Raw genomic sequence first — 23,470 nt, 5'->3', positions numbered from 1 at the left:
CTGGCACTATATGGCAGTAGCAAGAAATGAGGGTATTTGTATTCCCAATATATTCTTTGAATTCCCAGTCAGACAATGGCACTGTATACCAGTAGTAAAAATTGTGGGTGCACGTAACCCCAATATATTCTTTGAATTACCAGTCAGAAACTGGCACTATATGGCAGTAGCAAGAAATGAGGGTATTTATAACCCCAATATATTCTTTGAATTCCCAGTCAGACAATGGCACTGTATACCAGTAGTAAAAATTGTGGGTGCACGTAACCCCAATATATTCTTTGAATTCCCAGTCAGACACTGGCACTATATGGCAGTAGCAAGAAATGAGGGTATTTGTATTCCCAATATATTCTTTGAATTCCCAGTCAGACAATGGCACTGTATACCAGTAGTAAAAATTGTGGGTGCACGTAACCACAATATATTCTTTGAATTACCAGTCAGAAACTGGCACTATATGGCAGTAGCAAGAAATGAGGGTATTTGTATTCCCAATATATTCTTTGAATTCCCAGTCAGACAATGGCACTGTATACCAGTAGTAAAAATTGTGGGTGCACGTAACCACAATATATTCTTTGAATTACCAGTCAGAAACTGGCACTATATGGCAGTAGCAAGAAATGAGGGTATTTGTATTCCCAATATATTCTTTGAATTCCCAGTCAGACAATGGCACTGTATACCAGTAGTAAAAATTGTGGGTGCACGTAACCCCAATATATTCTTTGAATTACCAGTCAGACACTGGCACTATATGGCAGTAGCAAGAAATGAGGGTATTTGTATTCCCAATATATTCTTTGAATTCCCAGTCAGACAATGGCACTGTATACCAGTAGTAAAAATTGTGGGTGCACGTAACCCCAATATATTCTTTGAATTCCCAGTCAGACACTGGCACTATATGGCAGTAGCAAGAAATGAGGGTATTTGTATTCCCAATATATTCTTTGAATTCCCAGTCAGACAATGGCACTGTATACCAGTAGTAAAAATTGTGGGTGCACATAACCCCAATATATTCTTTGAATTCCCAGTCAGACACTGGCACTATATGGCAGTAGCAAGAAATGAGGGTATTTGTATTCCCAATATATTCTTTGAATTCCCAGTCAGACAATGGCACTGTATACCAGTAGTAAAAATTGTGGGTGCACATAACCCCAATATATTCTTTGAATTCCCAGTCAGACAATGGCACTGTATACCAGTATTAAAAATTGTGGGTGCACATAACCCCCATATATTCTTTGAATTCCCAGTCAGACAATGGCACTATATACCAGTATTAAAAATTGTGGGTGCACATAACCCCAATATATTCTTTGAATTCCCAGTCAGACAATGGCACTGTATACCAGTATTAAAAATTGTGGGTGCACATAACCCCCATATATTCTTTGAATTCCCAGTGAGACAATGGCACTGTATAGCAGTAGCAAAAATTGTGGGTGCACGTCACCCCAATATATTCTTTGAATTCCCAGTCAGACAATGGCACTGTATACCAGTAGTAAAAATTGTGGGTGCACATAACCCCCATATATTCTTTGAATTCCCAGTCAGACAATGGCACTGTATACCAGTATTAAAAATTGTGGGTGCACATAACCCCCATATATTCTTTGAATTCCCAGTGAGACAATGGAACTGTATAGCAGTAGCAAAAATTGTGGGTGCACGTAACCCCAATATATTCTTTGAATTCCCAGTCAGACACTGGCACTATATGGCAGTAGCAAGAAATGAGGGTATTTGTATTCCCAATATATTCTTTGAATTCCCAGTCAGACAATGGCACTGTATACCAGTAGTAAAAATTGTGGGTGCACGTAACCCCAATATATTCTTTGAATTACCAGTCAGACACTGGCACTATATGGCAGTAGCAAGAAATGAGGGTATTTATAACCCCAATATATTCTTTGAATTCCCAGTCAGACAATGGCACTGTATACCAGTAGTAAAAATTGTGGGTGCACGTAACCCCAATATATTCTTTGAATTCCCAGTCAGACACTGGCACTATATGGCAGTAGCAAGAAATGAGGGTATTTGTATTCCCAATATATTCTTTGAATTCCCAGTCAGACAATGGCACTGTATACCAGTAGTAAAAATTGTGGGTGCACGTAACCCCAATATATTCTTTGAATTACCAGTCAGACACTGGCACTATATGGCAGTAGCAAGAAATGAGGGTAGTTGTATTCCCAATATATTCTTTGAATTCCCAGTCAGACAATGGCACTGTGTACCAGTAGTAAAAATTGTGGGTGCACGTAACCCCAATATATTCTTTGAATTCCCAGTCAGACACTGGCACTATATGGCAGTAGCAAGAAATGAGGGTATTTGTATTCCCCATATATTCTTTGAATTCCCAGTCAGACAATGGCACTGTATACCAGTAGTAAAAATTGTGGGTGCACGTAACCCCAATATATTCTTTGAATTCCCAGTCAGACACTGGCACTATATGGCAATAGCAAGAAATGAGGGTATTTGTATTCCCAATATATTCTTTGAATTCCCAGTCAGACAATGGCACTGTATACCAGTAGTAAAAATTGTGGGTGCACGTAACCCCAATATATTCTTTGAATTCCCAGTCAGACACTGGCACTATATGGCAGTAGCAAGAAATGAGGGTATTTGTATTCCCAATATATTCTTTGAATTCCCAGTCAGACAATGGCACTGTATACCAGTAGTAAAAATTGTGGGTGCACGTAACCCCAATATATTCTTTGAATTCCCAGTCAGACACTGGCACTATATGGCAGTAGCAAGAAATGAGGGTATTTGTATTCCCAATATATTCTTTGAATTCCCAGTCAGACAATGGCACTGTATACCAGTAGTAAAAATTGTGGGTGCACGTAACCCCAATATATTCTTTGAATTCCCAGTCAGACACTGGCACTATATGGCAGTAGCAAGAAATGAGGGTATTTGTATTCCCAATATATTCTTTGAATTCCCAGTCAGACAATGGCACTGTATACCAGTAGCAAAAATTGTGGGTGCACATAACCCCCATATATTCTTTGAATTCCCAGTCAGACAATGGCACTGTATACCAGTAGTAAAAATTGTGGGTGCACGTAACCCCAATATATTCTTTGAATTACCAGTCAGACACTGGCACTATATGGCAGTAGCAAGAAATGAGGGTATTTGTATTCCCAATATATTCTTTGAATTCCCAGTCAGACAATGGCACTGTATACCAGTAGTAAAAATTGTGGGTGCACGTAACCCCAATATATTCTTTGAATTCCCAGTCAGACACTGGCACTATATGGCAGTAGCAAGAAATGAGGGTATTTGTATTCCCCATATATTCTTTGAATTCCCAGTCAGACAATGGCACTGTATACCAGTAGTAAAAATTGTGGGTGCACGTAACCCCAATATATTCTTTGAATTCCCAGTCAGACACTGGCACTATATGGCAATAGCAAGAAATGAGGGTATTTGTATTCCCAATATATTCTTTGAATTCCCAGTCAGACAATGGCACTGTATACCAGTAGTAAAAATTGTGGGTGCACGTAACCCCAATATATTCTTTGAATTCCCAGTCAGACACTGGCACTATATGGCAGTAGCAAGAAATGAGGGTATTTGTATTCCCAATATATTCTTTGAATTCCCAGTCAGACAATGGCACTGTATACCAGTAGTAAAAATTGTGGGTGCACGTAACCCCAATATATTCTTTGAATTCCCAGTCAGACACTGGCACTATATGGCAGTAGCAAGAAATGAGGGTATTTGTATTCCCAATATATTCTTTGAATTCCCAGTCAGACAATGGCACTGTATACCAGTAGTAAAAATTGTGGGTGCACGTAACCCCAATATATTCTTTGAATTACCAGTCAGACACTGGCACTATATGGCAGTAGCAAGAAATGAGGGTATTTGTATTCCCAATATATTCTTTGAATTCCCAGTCAGACAATGGCACTGTATACCAGTAGTAAAAATTGTGGGTGCACGTAACCCCAATATATTCTTTGAATTACCAGTCAGAAACTGGCACTATATGGCAGTAGCAAGAAATGAGGGTATTTGTATTCCCAATATATTCTTTGAATTCCCAGTCAGACAATGGCACTGTATACCAGTAGTAAAAATTGTGGGTGCACGTAACCCCAATATATTCTTTGAATTCCCAGTCAGACACTGGCATTATATGGCAGTAGCAAGAAATGAGGGTATTTGTATTCCCAATATATTCTTTGAATTCCCAGTCAGACAATGGCACTGTATACCAGTAGTAAAAATTGTGGGTGCACGTAACCCCAATATATTCTTTGAATTCCCAGTCAGACACTGGCACTATATGGCAGTAGCAAGAAATGAGGGTATTTATAACCCCAATATATTCTTTGAATTCCCAGTCAGACAATGGCACTGTATACCAGTAGTAAAAATTGTGGGTGCACGTAACCCCAATATATTCTTTGAATTCCCAGTCAGATACTGGCACTATATGGCAGTAGCAAGAAATGAGGGTATTTGTATTCCCAATATATTCTTTGAATTCCCAGTCAGACAATGGCACTGTATACCAGTAGTAAAAATTGTGGGTGCACGTAACCCCAATATATTCTTTGAATTACCAGTCAGACACTGGCACTATATGGCAGTAGCAAGAAATGAGGGTATTTGTATTCCCAATATATTCTTTAAATTCCCAGTCAGACAATGGCACTGTATACCAGTAGTAAAAATTGTGGGTGCATGTAACCCCAATATATTCTTTGAATTCCCAGTCAGACACTGGCACTATATGGCAGTAGCAAGAAATGAGGGTATTTGTATTCCCAATATATTCTTTGAATTCCCAGTCAGACAATGGCACTGTATACCAGTAGTAAAAATTGTGGGTGCACATAACCCCAATATATTCTTTGAATTCCCAGTCAGACACTGGCACTATATGGCAGTAGCAAGAAATGAGGGTATTTGTATTCCCAATATATTCTTTGAATTCCCAGTCAGACAATGGCACTGTATACCAGTAGTAAAAATTGTGGGTGCACGTAACCCCAATATATTCTTTGAATTCCCAGTCAGACACTGGCACTATATGGCAGTAGCAAGAAATGAGGGTATTTATAACCCCAATATATTCTTTGAATTCCCAGTCAGACAATGGCACTGTATACCAGTAGTAAAAATTGTGAGTGCACGTAACCCCAATATATTCTTTGAATTCCCAGTCAGACACTGGCACTATATGGCAGTAGCAAGAAATGAGGGTATTTGTATTCCCAATATATTCTTTGAATTCCCAGTCAGACAATGGCACTGTATACCAGTAGTAAAAATTGTGGGTGCACATAACCCCAATATATTCTTTGAATTCCCAGTCAGACAATGGCACTGTATACCAGTATTAAAAATTGTGGGTGCACATAACCCCCATATATTCTTTGAATTCCCAGTCAGACAATGGCACTGTATAGCAGTAGCAAAAATTGTGGGTGCACGTCACCCCAATATATTCTTTGAATTCCCAGTCAGACAATGGCACTGTATACCAGTAGTAAAAATTGTGGGTGCACATAACCCCCATATATTCTTTGAATTCCCAGTCAGACAATGGCACTGTATACCAGTATTAAAAATTGTGGGTGCACATAACCCCCATATATTCTTTGAATTCCCAGTGAGACAATGGAACTGTGTAGCAGTAGCAAAAATTGTGGGTGCACGTAACCCCAATATATTCTTTGAATTCCCAGTCAGACACTGGCACTATATGGCAGTAGCAAGAAATGAGGGTATTTGTATTCCCAATATATTCTTTGAATTCCCAGTCAGACAATGGCACTGTATACCAGTAGTAAAAATTGTGGGTGCACGTAACCCCAATATATTCTTTGAATTACCAGTCAGACACTGGCACTATATGGCAGTAGCAAGAAATGAGGGTATTTATAACCCCAATATATTCTTTGAATTCCCAGTCAGACAATGGCACTGTATACCAGTAGTAAAAATTGTGGGTGCACGTAACCCCAATATATTCTTTGAATTCCCAGTCAGACACTGGCACTATATGGCAGTAGCAAGAAATGAGGGTATTTGTATTCCCAATATATTCTTTGAATTCCCAGTCAGACAATGGCACTGTATACCAGTAGTAAAAATTGTGGGTGCACGTAACCCCAATATATTCTTTGAATTCCCAGTCAGACACTGGCACTATATGGCAGTAGCAAGAAATGAGGGTATTTGTATTCCCAATATATTCTTTGAATTCCCAGTCAGACAATGGCACTGTATACCAGTAGTAAAAATTGTGGGTGCACGTAACCCCAATATATTCTTTGAATTCCCAGTCAGACACTGGCACTATATGGCAGTAGCAAGAAATGAGGGTATTTGTATTCCCAATATATTCTTTGAATTCCCAGTCAGACAATGGCACTGTATACCAGTAGTAAAAATTGTGGGTGCACATAACCCCAATATATTCTTTGAATTCCCAGTCAGACAATGGCACTGTATACCAGTATTAAAAATTGTGGGTGCACATAACCCCCATATATTCTTTGAATTCCCAGTCAGACAATGGCACTATATACCAGTATTAAAAATTGTGGGTGCACATAACCCCCATATATTCTTTGAATTCCCAGTCAGACAATGGCACTATATACCAGTATTAAAAATTGTGGGTGCACATAACCCCAATATATTCTTTGAATTCCCAGTCAGACAATGGCACTGTATACCAGTATTAAAAATTGTGGGTGCACATAACCCCCATATATTCTTTGAATTCCCAGTGAGACAATGGCACTGTATAGCAGTAGCAAAAATTGTGGGTGCACGTCACCCCAATATATTCTTTGAATTCCCAGTCAGACAATGGCACTGTATACCAGTAGTAAAAATTGTGGGTGCACATAACCCCCATATATTCTTTGAATTCCCAGTCAGACAATGGCACTGTATACCAGTATTAAAAATTGTGGGTGCACATAACCCCCATATATTCTTTGAATTCCCAGTGAGACAATGGAACTGTATAGCAGTAGCAAAAATTGTGGGTGCACGTAACCCCAATATATTCTTTGAATTCCCAGTCAGACACTGGCACTATATGGCAGTAGCAAGAAATGAGGGTATTTGTATTCCCAATATATTCTTTGAATTCCCAGTCAGACAATGGCACTGTATACCAGTAGTAAAAATTGTGGGTGCACGTAACCCCAATATATTCTTTGAATTACCAGTCAGACACTGGCACTATATGGCAGTAGCAAGAAATGAGGGTATTTGTATTCCCCATATATTCTTTGAATTCCCAGTCAGACAATGGCACTGTATACCAGTAGTAAAAATTGTGGGTGCACGTAACCCCAATATATTCTTTGAATTCCCAGTCAGACACTGGCACTATATGGCAATAGCAAGAAATGAGGGTATTTGTATTCCCAATATATTCTTTGAATTCCCAGTCAGACAATGGCACTGTATACCAGTAGTAAAAATTGTGGGTGCACGTAACCCCAATATATTCTTTGAATTCCCAGTCAGACACAGCACTATATGGCAGTAGCAAGAAATGAGGGTATTTGTATTCCCAATATATTCTTTGAATTCCCAGTCAGACAATGGCACTGTATACCAGTAGTAAAAATTGTGGGTGCACGTAACCCCAATATATTCTTTGAATTCCCAGTCAGACACTGGCACTATATGGCAGTAGCAAGAAATGAGGGTATTTGTATTCCCAATATATTCTTTGAATTCCCAGTCAGACAATGGCACTGTATACCAGTAGTAAAAATTGTGGGTGCACGTAACCCCAATATATTCTTTGAATTCCCAGTCAGACACTGGCACTATATGGCAGTAGCAAGAAATGAGGGTATTTGTATTCCCAATATATTCTTTGAATTCCCAGTCAGACAATGGCACTGTATACCAGTAGTAAAAATTGTGGGTGCACGTAACCCCAATATATTCTTTGAATTACCAGTCAGAAACTGGCACTATATGGCAGTAGCAAGAAATGAGGGTATTTGTATTCCCAATATATTCTTTGAATTCCCAGTCAGACAATGGCACTGTATACCAGTAGTAAAAATTGTGGGTGCACGTAACCCCAATATATTCTTTGAATTCCCAGTCAGACACTGGCACTATATGGCAGTAGCAAGAAATGAGGGTATTTGTATTCCCAATATATTCTTTGAATTCCCAGTCAGACAATGGCACTGTATACCAGTAGTAAAAATTGTGGGTGCACGTAACCCCAATATATTCTTTGAATTCCCAGTCAGACACTGGCACTATATGGCAGTAGCAAGAAATGAGGGTATTTATAACCCCAATATATTCTTTGAATTCCCAGTCAGACAATGGCACTGTATACCAGTAGTAAAAATTGTGGGTGCACGTAACCCCAATATATTCTTTGAATTCCCAGTCAGACACTGGCACTATATGGCAGTAGCAAGAAATGAGGGTATTTGTATTCCCAATATATTCTTTGAATTCCCAGTCAGACAATGGCACTGTATACCAGTAGTAAAAATTGTGGGTGCACGTAACCCCAATATATTCTTTGAATTACCAGTCAGACACTGGCACTATATGGCAGTAGCAAGAAATGAGGGTATTTGTATTCCAATATATTCTTTGAATTCCCAGTCAGACAATGGCACTGTATACCAGTAGTAAAAATTGTGGGTGCACATAACCCCAATATATTCTTTGAATTCCCAGTCAGACACTGGCACTATATGGCAGTAGCAAGAAATGAGGGTATTTGTATTCCCAATATATTCTTTGAATTCCCAATCAGACAATGGCACTGTATACCAGTAGTAAAAATTGTGGGTGCACGTAACCCCAATATATTCTTTGAATTCCCAGTCAGACACTGGCACTATATGGCAGTAGCAAGAAATGAGGGTATTTGTATTCCCAATATATTCTTTAAATTCCCAGTCAGACAATGGCACTGTATACCAGTAGTAAAAATTGTGGGTGCACGTAACCCCAATATATTCTTTGAATTCCCAGTCAGACACTGGCACTATATGGCAGTAGCAAGAAATGAGGGTATTTGTATTCCCAATATATTCTTTGAATTCCCAGTCAGACAATGGCACTGTATACCAGTAGTAAAAATTGTGGGTGCACATAACCCCAATATATTCTTTGAATTCCCAGTCAGACAATGGCACTGTATACCAGTATTAAAAATTGTGGGTGCACATAACCCCCATATATTCTTTGAATTCCCAGTCAGACAATGGCACTATATACCAGTATTAAAAATTGTGGGTGCACATAACTCCAATATATTCTTTGAATTCCCAGTCAGACAATGGCACTGTATACCAGTATTAAAAATTGTGGGTGCACATAACCCCCATATATTCTTTGAATTCCCAGTGAGACAATGGCACTGTATAGCAGTAGCAAAAATTGTGGGTGCACGTCACCCCAATATATTCTTTGAATTCCCAGTCAGACAATGGCACTGTATACCAGTAGTAAAAATTGTGGGTGCACATAACCCCCATATATTCTTTGAATTCCCAGTCAGACAATGGCACTGTATACCAGTATTAAAAATTGTGGGTGCACATAACCCCCATATATTCTTTGAATTCCCAGTGAGACAGTGGAACTGTATAGCAGTAGCAAAAATTGTGGGTGCACGTAACCCCAATATATTCTTTGAATTCCCAGTCAGACACTGGCACTATATGGCAGTAGCAAGAAATGAGGGTATTTGTATTCCCAATATATTCTTTGAATTCCCAGTCAGACAATGGCACTGTATACCAGTAGTAAAAATTGTGGGTGCACGTAACCCCAATATATTCTTTGAATTACCAGTCAGACACTGGCACTATATGGCAGTAGCAAGAAATGAGGGTATTTGTATTCCCAATATATTCTTTGAATTCCCAATCAGACAATGGCACTGTATACCAGTAGTAAAAATTGTGGGTGCACGTAACCCCAATATATTCTTTGAATTCCCAGTCAGACACTGGCACTATATGGCAGTAGCAAGAAATGAGGGTATTTGTATTCCCAATATATTCTTTGAATTCCCAGTCAGACAATGGCACTGTATACCAGTAGTAAAAATTGTGGGTGCACGTAACCCCAATATATTCTTTGAATTCCCAGTCAGACACTGGCACTATATGGCAGTAGCAAGAAATGAGGGTATTTGTATTCCCAATATATTCTTTGAATTCCCAGTCAGACAATGGCACTGTATACCAGTAGTAAAAATTGTGGGTGCACATAACCCCAATATATTCTTTGAATTCCCAGTCAGACAATGGCACTGTATACCAGTATTAAAAATTGTGGGTGCACATAACCCCCATATATTCTTTGAATTCCCAGTCAGACAATGGCACTATATACCAGTATTAAAAATTGTGGGTGCACATAACTCCAATATATTCTTTGAATTCCCAGTCAGACAATGGCACTGTATACCAGTATTAAAAATTGTGGGTGCACATAACCCCCATATATTCTTTGAATTCCCAGTGAGACAATGGCACTGTATAGCAGTAGCAAAAATTGTGGGTGCACGTCACCCCAATATATTCTTTGAATTCCCAGTCAGACAATGGCACTGTATACCAGTAGTAAAAATTGTGGGTGCACATAACCCCCATATATTCTTTGAATTCCCAGTCAGACAATGGCACTGTATACCAGTATTAAAAATTGTGGGTGCACATAACCCCCATATATTCTTTGAATTCCCAGTGAGACAATGGAACTGTATAGCAGTAGCAAAAATTGTGGGTGCACGTAACCCCAATATATTCTTTGAATTCCCAGTCAGACACTGGCACTATATGGCAGTAGCAAGAAATGAGGGTATTTATAACCCCAATATATTCTTTGAATTCCCAGTCAGACAATGGCACTGTATACCAGTAGTAAAAATTGTGGGTGCACGTAACCCCAATATATTCTTTGAATTCCCAGTCAGACACTGGCACTATATGGCAGTAGCAAGAAATGAGGGTATTTGTATTCCCAATATATTCTTTGAATTCCCAGTCAGACAATGGCACTGTATACCAGTAGTAAAAATTGTGGGTGCACGTAACCCCAATATATTCTTTGAATTACCAGTCAGACACTGGCACTATATGGCAGTAGCAAGAAATGAGGGTATTTGTATTCCCAATATATTCTTTGAATTCCCAGTCAGACAATGGCACTGTATACCAGTAGTAAAAATTGTGGGTGCACGTAACCCCAATATATTCTTTGAATTCCCAGTCAGACACTGGCACTATATGGCAGTAGCAAGAAATGAGGGTATTTGTATTCCCCATATATTCTTTGAATTCCCAGTCAGACAATGGCACTGTATACCAGTAGTAAAAATTGTGGGTGCACGTAACCCCAATATATTCTTTGAATTCCCAGTCAGACACTGGCACTATATGGCAATAGCAAGAAATGAGGGTATTTGTATTCCCAATATATTCTTTGAATTCCCAGTCAGACAATGGCACTGTATACCAGTAGTAAAAATTGTGGGTGCACGTAACCCCAATATATTCTTTGAATTCCCAGTCAGACACTGGCACTATATGGCAGTAGCAAGAAATGAGGGTATTTGTATTCCCAATATATTCTTTGAATTCCCAGTCAGACAATGGCACTGTATACCAGTAGTAAAAATTGTGGGTGCACGTAACCCCAATATATTCTTTGAATTCCCAGTCAGACACTGGCACTATATGGCAGTAGCAAGAAATGAGGGTATTTGTATTCCCAATATATTCTTTGAATTCCCAGTCAGACAATGGCACTGTATACCAGTAGTAAAAATTGTGGGTGCACGTAACCCCAATATATTCTTTGAATTACCAGTCAGACACTGGCACTATATGGCAGTAGCAAGAAATGAGGGTATTTGTATTCCCAATATATTCTTTGAATTCCCAGTCAGACAATGGCACTGTATACCAGTAGTAAAAATTGTGGGTGCACGTAACCCCAATATATTCTTTGAATTCCCAGTCAGACACTGGCACTATATGGCAGTAGCAAGAAATGAGGGTATTTGTATTCCCCATATATTCTTTGAATTCCCAGTCAGACAATGGCACTGTATACCAGTAGTAAAAATTGTGGGTGCACGTAACCCCAATATATTCTTTGAATTCCCAGTCAGACACTGGCACTATATGGCAATAGCAAGAAATGAGGGTATTTGTATTCCCAATATATTCTTTGAATTCCCAGTCAGACAATGGCACTGTATACCAGTAGTAAAAATTGTGGGTGCACGTAACCCCAATATATTCTTTGAATTCCCAGTCAGACACTGGCACTATATGGCAGTAGCAAGAAATGAGGGTATTTGTATTCCCAATATATTCTTTGAATTCCCAGTCAGACAATGGCACTGTATACCAGTAGTAAAAATTGTGGGTGCACGTAACCCCAATATATTCTTTGAATTACCAGTCAGACACTGGCACTATATGGCAGTAGCAAGAAATGAGGGTATTTGTATTCCCAATATATTCTTTGAATTCCCAGTCAGACAATGGCACTGTATACCAGTAGTAAAAATTGTGGGTGCACGTAACCCCAATATATTCTTTGAATTACCAGTCAGAAACTGGCACTATATGGCAGTAGCAAGAAATGAGGGTATTTGTATTCCCAATATATTCTTTGAATTCCCAGTCAGACAATGGCACTGTATACCAGTAGTAAAAATTGTGGGTGCACGTAACCCCAATATATTCTTTGAATTCCCAGTCAGACACTGGCACTATATGGCAGTAGCAAGAAATGAGGGTATTTGTATTCCCAATATATTCTTTGAATTCCCAGTCAGACAATGGCACTGTATACCAGTAGTAAAAATTGTGGGTGCACGTAACCCCAATATATTCTTTGAATTCCCAGTCAGACACTGGCACTATATGGCAGTAGCAAGAAATGAGGGTATTTATAACCCCAATATATTCTTTGAATTCCCAGTCAGACAATGGCACTGTATACCAGTAGTAAAAATTGTGGGTGCACGTAACCCCAATATATTCTTTGAATTCCCAGTCAGACACTGGCACTATATGGCAGTAGCAAGAAATGAGGGTATTTGTATTCCCAATATATTCTTTGAATTCCCAGTCAGACAATGGCACTGTATACCAGTAGTAAAAATTGTGGGTGCACGTAACCCCAATATATTCTTTGAATTACCAGTCAGACACTGGCACTATATGGCAGTAGCAAGAAATGAGGGTATTTGTATTCCCAATATATTCTTTGAATTCCCAGTCAGACAATGGCACTGTATACCAGTAGTAAAAATTGTGGGTGCACGTAACCCCAATATATTCTTTGAATTCCCAGTCAGACACTGGCACTATATGGCAGTAGCAAGAAATGAGGGTATTTGTATTCCCAATATATTCTTTGAATTCCCAGTCAGACAATGGCACTGTATACCAGTAGTAAAAATTGTGGGTGCACGTAACCCCAATATATTCTTTGAATTCCCAGTCAGACACTGGCACTATATGGCAGTAGCAAGAAATGAGGGTATTTGTATTCCCAATATATTCTTTGAATTCCCAGTCAGACAATGGCACTGTATACCAGTAGTAAAAATTGTGGGTGCACGTAACCCCAATATATTCTTTGAATTCCCAGTCAGACACTGGCACTATATGGCAGTAGCAAGAAATGAGGGTATTTGTATTCCCAATATATTCTTTGAATTCCCAGTCAGACAATGGCACTGTATACCAGTAGTAAAAATTGTGGGTGCACATAACCCCAATATATTCTTTGAATTCCCAGTCAGACAATGGCACTGTATACCAGTATTAAAAATTGTGGGTGCACATAACCCCCATATATTCTTTGAATTCCCAGTCAGACAATGGCACTATATACCAGTATTAAAAATTGTGGGTGCACATAACCCCAATATATTCTTTGAATTCCCAGTCAGACAATGGCACTGTATACCAGTATTAAAAATTGTGGGTGCACATAACCCCCATATATTCTTTGAATTCCCAGTGAGACAATGGCACTGTATAGCAGTAGCAAAAATTGTGGGTGCACGTCACCCCAATATATTCTTTGAATTCCCAGTCAGACAATGGCACTGTATACCAGTAGTAAAAATTGTGGGTGCACATAACCCCCATATATTCTTTGAATTCCCAGTCAGACAATGGCACTGTATACCAGTATTAAAAATTGTGGGTGCACATAACCCCCATATATTCTTTGAATTCCCAGTGAGACAATGGAACTGTATAGCAGTAGCAAAAATTGTGGGTGCACGTAACCCCAATATATTCTTTGAATTCCCAGTCAGACACTGGCACTATATGGCAGTAGCAAGAAATGAGGGTATTTGTATTCCCAATATATTCTTTGAATTCCCAGTCAGACAATGGCACTGTATACCAGTAGTAAAAATTGTGGGTGCACGTAACCCCAATATATTCTTTGAATTACCAGTCAGACACTGGCACTATATGGCAGTAGCAAGAAATGAGGGTATTTATAACCCCAATATATTCTTTGAATTCCCAGTCAGACAATGGCACTGTATACCAGTAGTAAAAATTGTGGGTGCACGTAACCCCAATATATTCTTTGAATTCCCAGTCAGACAATGGCACTGTATACCAGTAGTAAAAATTGTGGGTGCACGTAACCCCAATATATTCTTTGAATTACCAGTCAGACACTGGCACTATATGGCAGTAGCAAGAAATGAGGGTATTTGTATTCCCAATATATTCTTTGAATTCCCAGTCAGACAATGGCACTGTATACCAGTAGTAAAAATTGTGGGTGCACGTAACCCCAATATATTCTTTGAATTACCAGTCAGAAACTGGCACTATATGGCAGTAGCAAGAAATGAGGGTATTTGTATTCCCAATATATTCTTTGAATTCCCAGTCAGACAATGGCACTGTATACCAGTAGTAAAAATTGTGGGTGCACGTAACCCCAATATATTCTTTGAATTCCCAGTCAGACACTGGCAATATATGGCAGTAGCAAGAAATGAGGGTATTTGTATTCCCAATATATTCTTTGAATTCCCAGTCAGACAATGGCACTGTATACCAGTAGTAAAAATTGTGGGTGCACGTAACCCCAATATATTCTTTGAATTACCAGTCAGACACTGGCACTATATGGCAGTAGCAAGAAATGAGGGTATTTATAACCCCAATATATTCTTTGAATTCCCAGTCAGACAATGGCACTGTATACCAGTAGTAAAAATTGTGGGTGCACGTAACCCCAATATATTCTTTGAATTCCCAGTCAGACACTGGCACTATATGGCAGTAGCAAGAAATGAGGGTATTTGTATTCCCAATATATTCTTTGAATTCCCAGTCAGACAATGGCACTGTATACCAGTAGTAAAAATTGTGGGTGCACGTAACCCCAATATATTCTTTGAATTCCCAGTCAGACACTGGCACTATATGGCAGTAGCAAGAAATGAGGGTATTTGTATTCCCAATATATTCTTTGAATTCCCAGTCAGACAATGGCACTGTATACCAGTAGTAAAAATTGTGGGTGCACATAACCCCAATATATTCTTTGAATTCCCAGTCAGACAATGGCACTGTATACCAGTATTAAAAATTGTGGGTGCACATAACCCCCATATATTCTTTGAATTCCCAGTCAGACAATGGCACTATATACCAGTATTAAAAATTGTGGGTGCACATAACCCCAATATATTCTTTGAATTCCCAGTCAGACAATGGCACTGTATACCAGTATTAAAAATTGTGGGTGCACATAACCCCCATATATTCTTTGAATTCCCAGTGAGACAATGGCACTGTATAGCAGTAGCAAAAATTGTGGGTGCACGTCACCCCAATATATTCTTTGAATTCCCAGTCAGACAATGGCACTGTATACCAGTAGTAAAAATTGTGGGTGCACATAACCCCCATATATTCTTTGAATTCCCAGTCAGACAATGGCACTGTATACCAGTATTAAAAATTGTGGGTGCACATAACCCCCATATATTCTTTGAATTCCCAGTGAGACAATGGAACTGTATAGCAGTAGCAAAAATTGTGGGTGCACGTAACCCCAATATATTCTTTGAATTCCCAGTCAGACACTGGCACTATATGGCAGTAGCAAGAAATGAGGGTATTTATAACCCCAATATATTCTTTGAATTCCCAGTCAGACAATGGCACTGTATACCAGTAGTAAAAATTGTGGGTGCACGTAACCCCAATATATTCTTTGAATTCCCAGTCAGACACTGGCACTATATGGCAGTAGCAAGAAATGAGGGTATTTGTATTCCCAATATATTCTTTGAATTCCCAGTCAGACAATGGCACTGTATACCAGTAGTAAAAATTGTGGGTGCACGTAACCCCAATATATTCTTTGAATTACCAGTCAGACACTGGCACTATATGGCAGTAGCAAGAAATGAGGGTATTTGTATTCCCAATATATTCTTTGAATTCCCAGTCAGACAATGGCACTGTATACCAGTAGTAAAAATTGTGGGTGCACGTAACCCCAATATATTCTTTGAATTCCCAGTCAGACACTGGCACTATATGGCAGTAGCAAGAAATGAGGGTATTTGTATTCCCCATATATTCTTTGAATTCCCAGTCAGACAATGGCACTGTATACCAGTAGTAAAAATTGTGGGTGCACGTAACCCCAATATATTCTTTGAATTCCCAGTCAGACACTGGCACTATATGGCAATAGCAAGAAATGAGGGTATTTGTATTCCCAATATATTCTTTGAATTCCCAGTCAGACAATGGCACTGTATACCAGTAGTAAAAATTGTGGGTGCACGTAACCCCAATATATTCTTTGAATTCCCAGTCAGACACTGGCACTATATGGCAGTAGCAAGAAATGAGGGTATTTGTATTCCCAATATATTCTTTGAATTCCCAGTCAGACAATGGCACTGTATACCAGTAGTAAAAATTGTGGGTGCACGTAACCCCAATATATTCTTTGAATTCCCAGTCAGACACTGGCACTATATGGCAGTAGCAAGAAATGAGGGTATTTGTATTCCCAATATATTCTTTGAATTCCCAGTCAGACAATGGCACTGTATACCAGTAGTAAAAATTGTGGGTGCACGTAACCCCAATATATTCTTTGAATTACCGGTCAGACACTGGCACTATATGGCAGTAGCAAGAAATGAGGGTATTTGTATTCCCAATATATTCTTTGAATTCCCAGTCAGACAATGGCACTGTATACCAGTAGTAAAAATTGTGGGTGCACGTAACCCCAATATATTCTTTGAATTACCAGTCAGAAACTGGCACTATATGGCAGTAGCAAGAAATGAGGGTATTTGTATTCCCAATATATTCTTTGAATTCCCAGTCAGACAATGGCACTGTATACTAGTAGTAAAAATTGTGGGTGCACGTAACCCCAATATATTCTTTGAATTCCCAGTCAGACACTGGCACTATATGGCAGTAGCAAGAAATGAGGGTATTTGTATTCCCAATATATTCTTTGAATTCCCAGTCAGACAATGGCACTGTATACCAGTAGTAAAAATTGTGGGTGCACGTAACCCCAATATATTCTTTGAATTCCCAGTCAGACACTGGCACTATATGGCAGTAGCAAGAAATGAGGGTATTTATAACCCCAATATATTCTTTGAATTCCCAGTCAGACAATGGCACTGTATACCAGTAGTAAAAATTGTGGGTGCACGTAACCCCAATATATTCTTTGAATTCCCAGTCAGACACTGGCACTATATGGCAGTAGCAAGAAATGAGGGTATTTGTATTCCCAATATATTCTTTGAATTCCCAGTCAGACAATGGCACTGTATACCAGTAGTAAAAATTGTGGGTGCACGTAACCCCAATATATTCTTTGAATTCCCAGTCAGACACTGGCACTATATGGCAGTAGCAAGAAATGAGGGTATTTGTATTCCCAATATATTCTTTGAATTCCCAGTCAGACAATGGCACTGTATACCAGTAGTAAAAATTGTGGGTGCACGTAACCCCAATATATTCTTTGAATTCCCAGTCAGACACTGGCACTATATGGCAGTAGCAAGAAATGAGGGTATTTGTATTCCCAATATATTCTTTGAATTCCCAGTCAGACAATGGCACTGTATACCAGTAGTAAAAATTGTGGGTGCACGTAACCCCAATATATTCTTTGAATTCCCAGTCAGACACTGGCACTATATGGCAGTAGCAAGAAATGAGGGTATTTGTATTCCCAATATATTCTTTGAATTCCCAGTCAGACAATGGCACTGTATACCAGTAGTAAAAATTGTGGGTGCACGTAACCCCAATATATTCTTTGAATTCCCAGTCAGACAATGGCACTGTATACCAGTATTAAAAATTGTGGGTGCACATAACCCCCATATATTCTTTGAATTCCCAGTCAGACAATGGCACTATATACCAGTATTAAAAATTGTGGGTGCACATAACCCCAATATATTCTTTGAATTCCCAGTCAGACAATGGCACTGTATACCAGTATTAAAAATTGTGGGTGCACATAACCCCCATATATTCTTTGAATTCCCAGTGAGACAATGGCACTGTATAGCAGTAGCAAAAATTGTGGGTGCACGTTACCCCAATATATTCTTTGAATTCCCAGTCAGACAATGGCACTGTATACCAGTAGTAAAAATTGTGGGTGCACATAACCCCCATATATTCTTTGAATTCCCAGTCAGACAATGGCACTGTATACCAGTATTAAAAATTGTGGGTGCACATAACCCCCATATATTCTTTGAATTCCCAGTGAGACAATGGAACTGTATAGCAGTAGCAAAAATTGTGGGTGCACGTAACCCCAATATATTCTTTGAATTCCCAGTCAGACACTGGCACTATATGGCAGTAGCAAGAAATGAGGGTATTTGTATTCCCAATATATTCTTTGAATTCCCAGTCAGACAATGGCACTGTATACCAGTAGTAAAAATTGTGGGTGCACGTAACCCCAATATATTCTTTGAATTACCAGTCAGACACTGGCACTATATGGCAGTAGCAAGAAATGAGGGTATTTATAACCCCAATATATTCTTTGAATTCCCAGTCAGACAATGGCACTGTATACCAGTAGTAAAAATTGTGGGTGCACGTAACCCCAATATATTCTTTGAATTCCCAGTCAGACAATGGCACTGTATACCAGTAGTAAAAATTGTGGGTGCACGTAACCCCAATATATTCTTTGAATTACCAGTCAGACACTGGCACTATATGGCAGTAGCAAGAAATGAGGGTATTTGTATTCCCAATATATTCTTTGAATTCCCAGTCAGACAATGGCACTGTATACCAGTAGTAAAAATTGTGGGTGCACGTAACCCCAATATATTCTTTGAATTACCAGTCAGAAACTGGCACTATATGGCAGTAGCAAGAAATGAGGGTATTTGTATTCCCAATATATTCTTTGAATTCCCAGTCAGACAATGGCACTGTATACCAGTAGTAAAAATTGTGGGTGCACGTAACCCCAATATATTCTTTGAATTCCCAGTCAGACACTGGCAATATATGGCAGTAGCAAGAAATGAGGGTATTTGTATTCCCAATATATTCTTTGAATTCCCAGTCAGACAATGGCACTGTATACCAGTAGTAAAAATTGTGGGTGCACGTAACCCCAATATATTCTTTGAATTCCCAGTCAGACACTGGCACTATATGGCAGTAGCAAGAAATGAGGGTATTTGTATTCCCAATATATTCTTTGAATTCCCAGTCAGACAATGGCACTGTATACCAGTAGTAAAAATTGTGGGTGCACGTAACCCCAATATATTCTTTGAATTCCCAGTCAGACACTGGCACTATATGGCAGTAGCAAGAAATGAGGGTATTTGTATTCCCAATATATTCTTTGAATTCCCAGTCAGACAATGGCACTGTATACCAGTAGTAAAAATTGTGGGTGTATATAGCCCCAATTCTATTGCTAGGGGACTTGCAGGGTATTTCTGGGGTGAAGGTGGGGGGGCACACCGTTGGAACGGGTATCGGGGTATATATCGGGTATACGGGAATACACTGACAGTGTATTCCATTCAGGATCCTGGGAAAGCTGGGTTGCGGCGATTGAGCCCGTCAGTGCCACGTTACACTGACAAGCTTCTCCCTGGAATTTAGCTCTTACAAGAGCTGTTGTGGTTGTCTTCTCCTTCCTATCCTAGCCTGTCCCTGCCTACCCAGAATCTAAGCCCTAGCTAGCTGGACGGAAACCTCCGTCCTCGGTGAATTGCAAGCTCAGAAGGACGCGAACCTGGGCGGCGCTGTTCTTTTAAATTAGAGGTCACATGTTTTCGGCAGCCAATGGGTTTTGCCTACTTTTCTCAACGTCACCGGTGTCGTAGTTCCTGTCCCACCTACCCTGCGCTGTTATTGGAGCAAAAAAGGCGCCAGGGAAGGTGGGAGGGGAATCGAGTAATGGCGCACTTTACCACGCGGTGTTCGATTCGATTCGAACATGCCGAACAGCCTAATATCCGATCGAACATGAGTTCGATAGAACACTGTTCGCTCATCTCTAATCCTTATGTATTCAAGAAGTTTTATGTATTTAATATGTATGAATGTATTTCCACTGATTCATGAAATTTATGTCTGTTCATAAGTAGGTTTTACTGATCAATTTCTTTCATGTAGTTCAGTTAATTTCTTGTCTTTTACATTTTGGTGTATAACTAATTTGGAATTTATAGGGCATGATATTAGTTGGATTATATAGATTTCTATAACATATTCACAGGTCAGCTAAACATATCTATTGGTGAATACTATTGTTGACCTGATGAACCTACAACTTATCTGCTTAGGGATATATAATATACTAATCTATTACTAGGCATATGGGTGTATCTACAGCTTGTGTGTTCAGAAATATTCTATATACAATTTTCATCTAGTGTTGGATGTATTGGTGGAGTTATTATCCATGCTTATTTAGATGTTGTTGTTTGTTAATATGATTCTCATCTGTATTCAATTTGGAAATTATTGTGTTGCTATTTACTAATGAATAGTTATAGATATTCATATAGAAATACTTTATTTAAGTGAATAAAAAGTGGTGCTCGGTTGAATTTAATTTCTTGAGTTTCACTTTTATTTATATATTCCAGTGGTATTAATATTGTTGTATATTGCAATATTATCTTATCGGTATATATTATATTATTTATTGTTTTTAGTACATTGAAGACTTTCATGAGGTTCCCAGAAGGTTGACTATTTTTTTCTTTAAATTAATTTTTATAAAATTTTTTCCATGTAAAGTATTTAATTATATTTTATTTGTTTTTTGTTTTCATTCTTTTTAATAGTTAACAGTAATAATAAAAGTGACTAATACCCAATTTAGCAATCACAATATTAGAAGAAGTGGCAATGCTGTACAGAGAGATTAAACATATAGACATAGTATCTCTCAGTTAAATGACTTTACCCTGTGTCAATATCCCAGATCTCATGCTGTCAGTTCCCTTTCAGTTACTGTGCTATTGTTACCAGGAGGATACAAGAGGGAAGCAGACAAGTTTGTTACTATCTGCTTTCTGTGCTGTTTGCCATATCTCAGTGAACTGCCAATAACAAATCTTATCAATATATGGAATTTACACTTGCAGTTAATGATACTTTATGGTGCTAAGATAGGAGCATTAGAAAGGACCTCTTAGGGTCCATTCACACGAAGGAAAATGATGAGGAATTTGGTGTGGAATTTTAGCGCTGAAAAAAAGCCTTTGAAGTCAATGGGAGTCTTTTTTTCAGCGCTTAAATTCCACACCAAATTCCTCACCATTTTCCTCCATGTGAATGGACCCTAACACTTGAAATTTACTTACTGCACTACAAACAGTGGCAGGTCTAGGTGCAGCCCAAAAATTAGAGGTAAATCATTAGCATTAGCAGTGCATTACTAGTAGAGATGAGCGAACAGTGTTCTATCGAACACATGTTCGATCGGATATCAGGGTGTTCGCCATGTTCGAATCGAATCGAACACCACGTGGTAAAGTGCGCCAAAATTCGATTCCCCTCCCACCTTCCCTGGCGCCTTTTTTGCACCAATAACAGCGCAGGGGAGGTGGGACAGGAACTACGACACTGGGGGCATTGAAAAAAATTGGAAAAAGTCATTGGCTGCCGAAATCAGGTGACCTCCATTTTAGACGAATAGTGGATTTCAAATCCGGGTCATATGAGAATGTGAACTTTGTGACTATGAGACAGGGATAGCTGTACAGGCAGGGATAGCTAGGGATAACCTTTATTTAGGGGGGAATGTTATTAAAAATAACTTTTTGGGGCTCTATCGGGTGTGTAATTGTGATTTTTGTGAGATAAACTTTTTCCCATAGGGATGCATTGGCCAGCGCTGATTGGCCGAATTCCGTACTCTGGCCAATCAGTGCTGGCCAATGCATTCTATTAGCTTGATGAAGCAGAGTGTGCACAAGGGTTCAAGCGCACCCTCGGCTCTGATGTAGCAGAGCCGAGGCTGCACAAGGGTTCAAGCGCACCCTCGGCTCTGATGTAGGAGAGACGAGGGTGCACTTGAACCCTTGTGCACCCTCAGCTCTGCTACATCAGAGCCGAGGGTGCGCTTGAACCCTTGTGCACACTCTGCTTCATCAAGCTAATAGAATGCATTGGCCAGCGCTGATTGGCCAATGTATTCTATTAGCCTGATGAAGTAGAGCTGAATGTGTGTGCTAAGCACACACATTCAGCTCTACTTCATCGGGCTAATAGAATGCATTGGCCAGCGCTGATTGGCCAGAGTACGGAACTCGACCAATCAGCGCTGGCTCTGCTGGAGGAGGCGGAGTCTAAGATCGCTCCACACCAGTCTCCATTCAGGTCCGACCTTAGACTCCGCCTCCTCCGGCAGAGCCAGCGCTGATTGGCCGAAGGCTGGCCAATGCATTCCTATGCGAATGCAGAGACTTAGCAGTGCTGAGTCAGTTTTGCTCAACTACACATCTGATGCACACTCGGCACTGCTACATCAGATGTAGCAATCTGATGTAGCAGAGCCGAGGGTGCACTAGAACCCCTGTGCAAACTCAGTTCACGCTAATAGAATGCATTGGCCAGCGCTGATTGGCCAATGCATTCTATTAGCCCGATGAAGTAGAGCTGAATGTGTGTGCTAAGCACACACATTCAGCACTGCTTCATCACGCCAATACAATGCATTAGCCAGTGCTGATTGGCCAGAGTACGGAATTCGGCCAATCAGCGCTGGCTCTGCTGGAGGAGGCGGAGTCTAAGGTCGGACCTGAATGGAGACTGGTGTGGAGCGATCTTAGACTCCGCCTCCTCCA

The sequence above is a fragment of the Leptodactylus fuscus genome, chromosome 2 (genome assembly GCF_031893055.1).
Source record: "Leptodactylus fuscus isolate aLepFus1 chromosome 2, aLepFus1.hap2, whole genome shotgun sequence".
Taxonomy (NCBI): domain Eukaryota; kingdom Metazoa; phylum Chordata; class Amphibia; order Anura; family Leptodactylidae; genus Leptodactylus; species Leptodactylus fuscus.
This window is presented reverse-complemented; position numbering follows the sequence as displayed.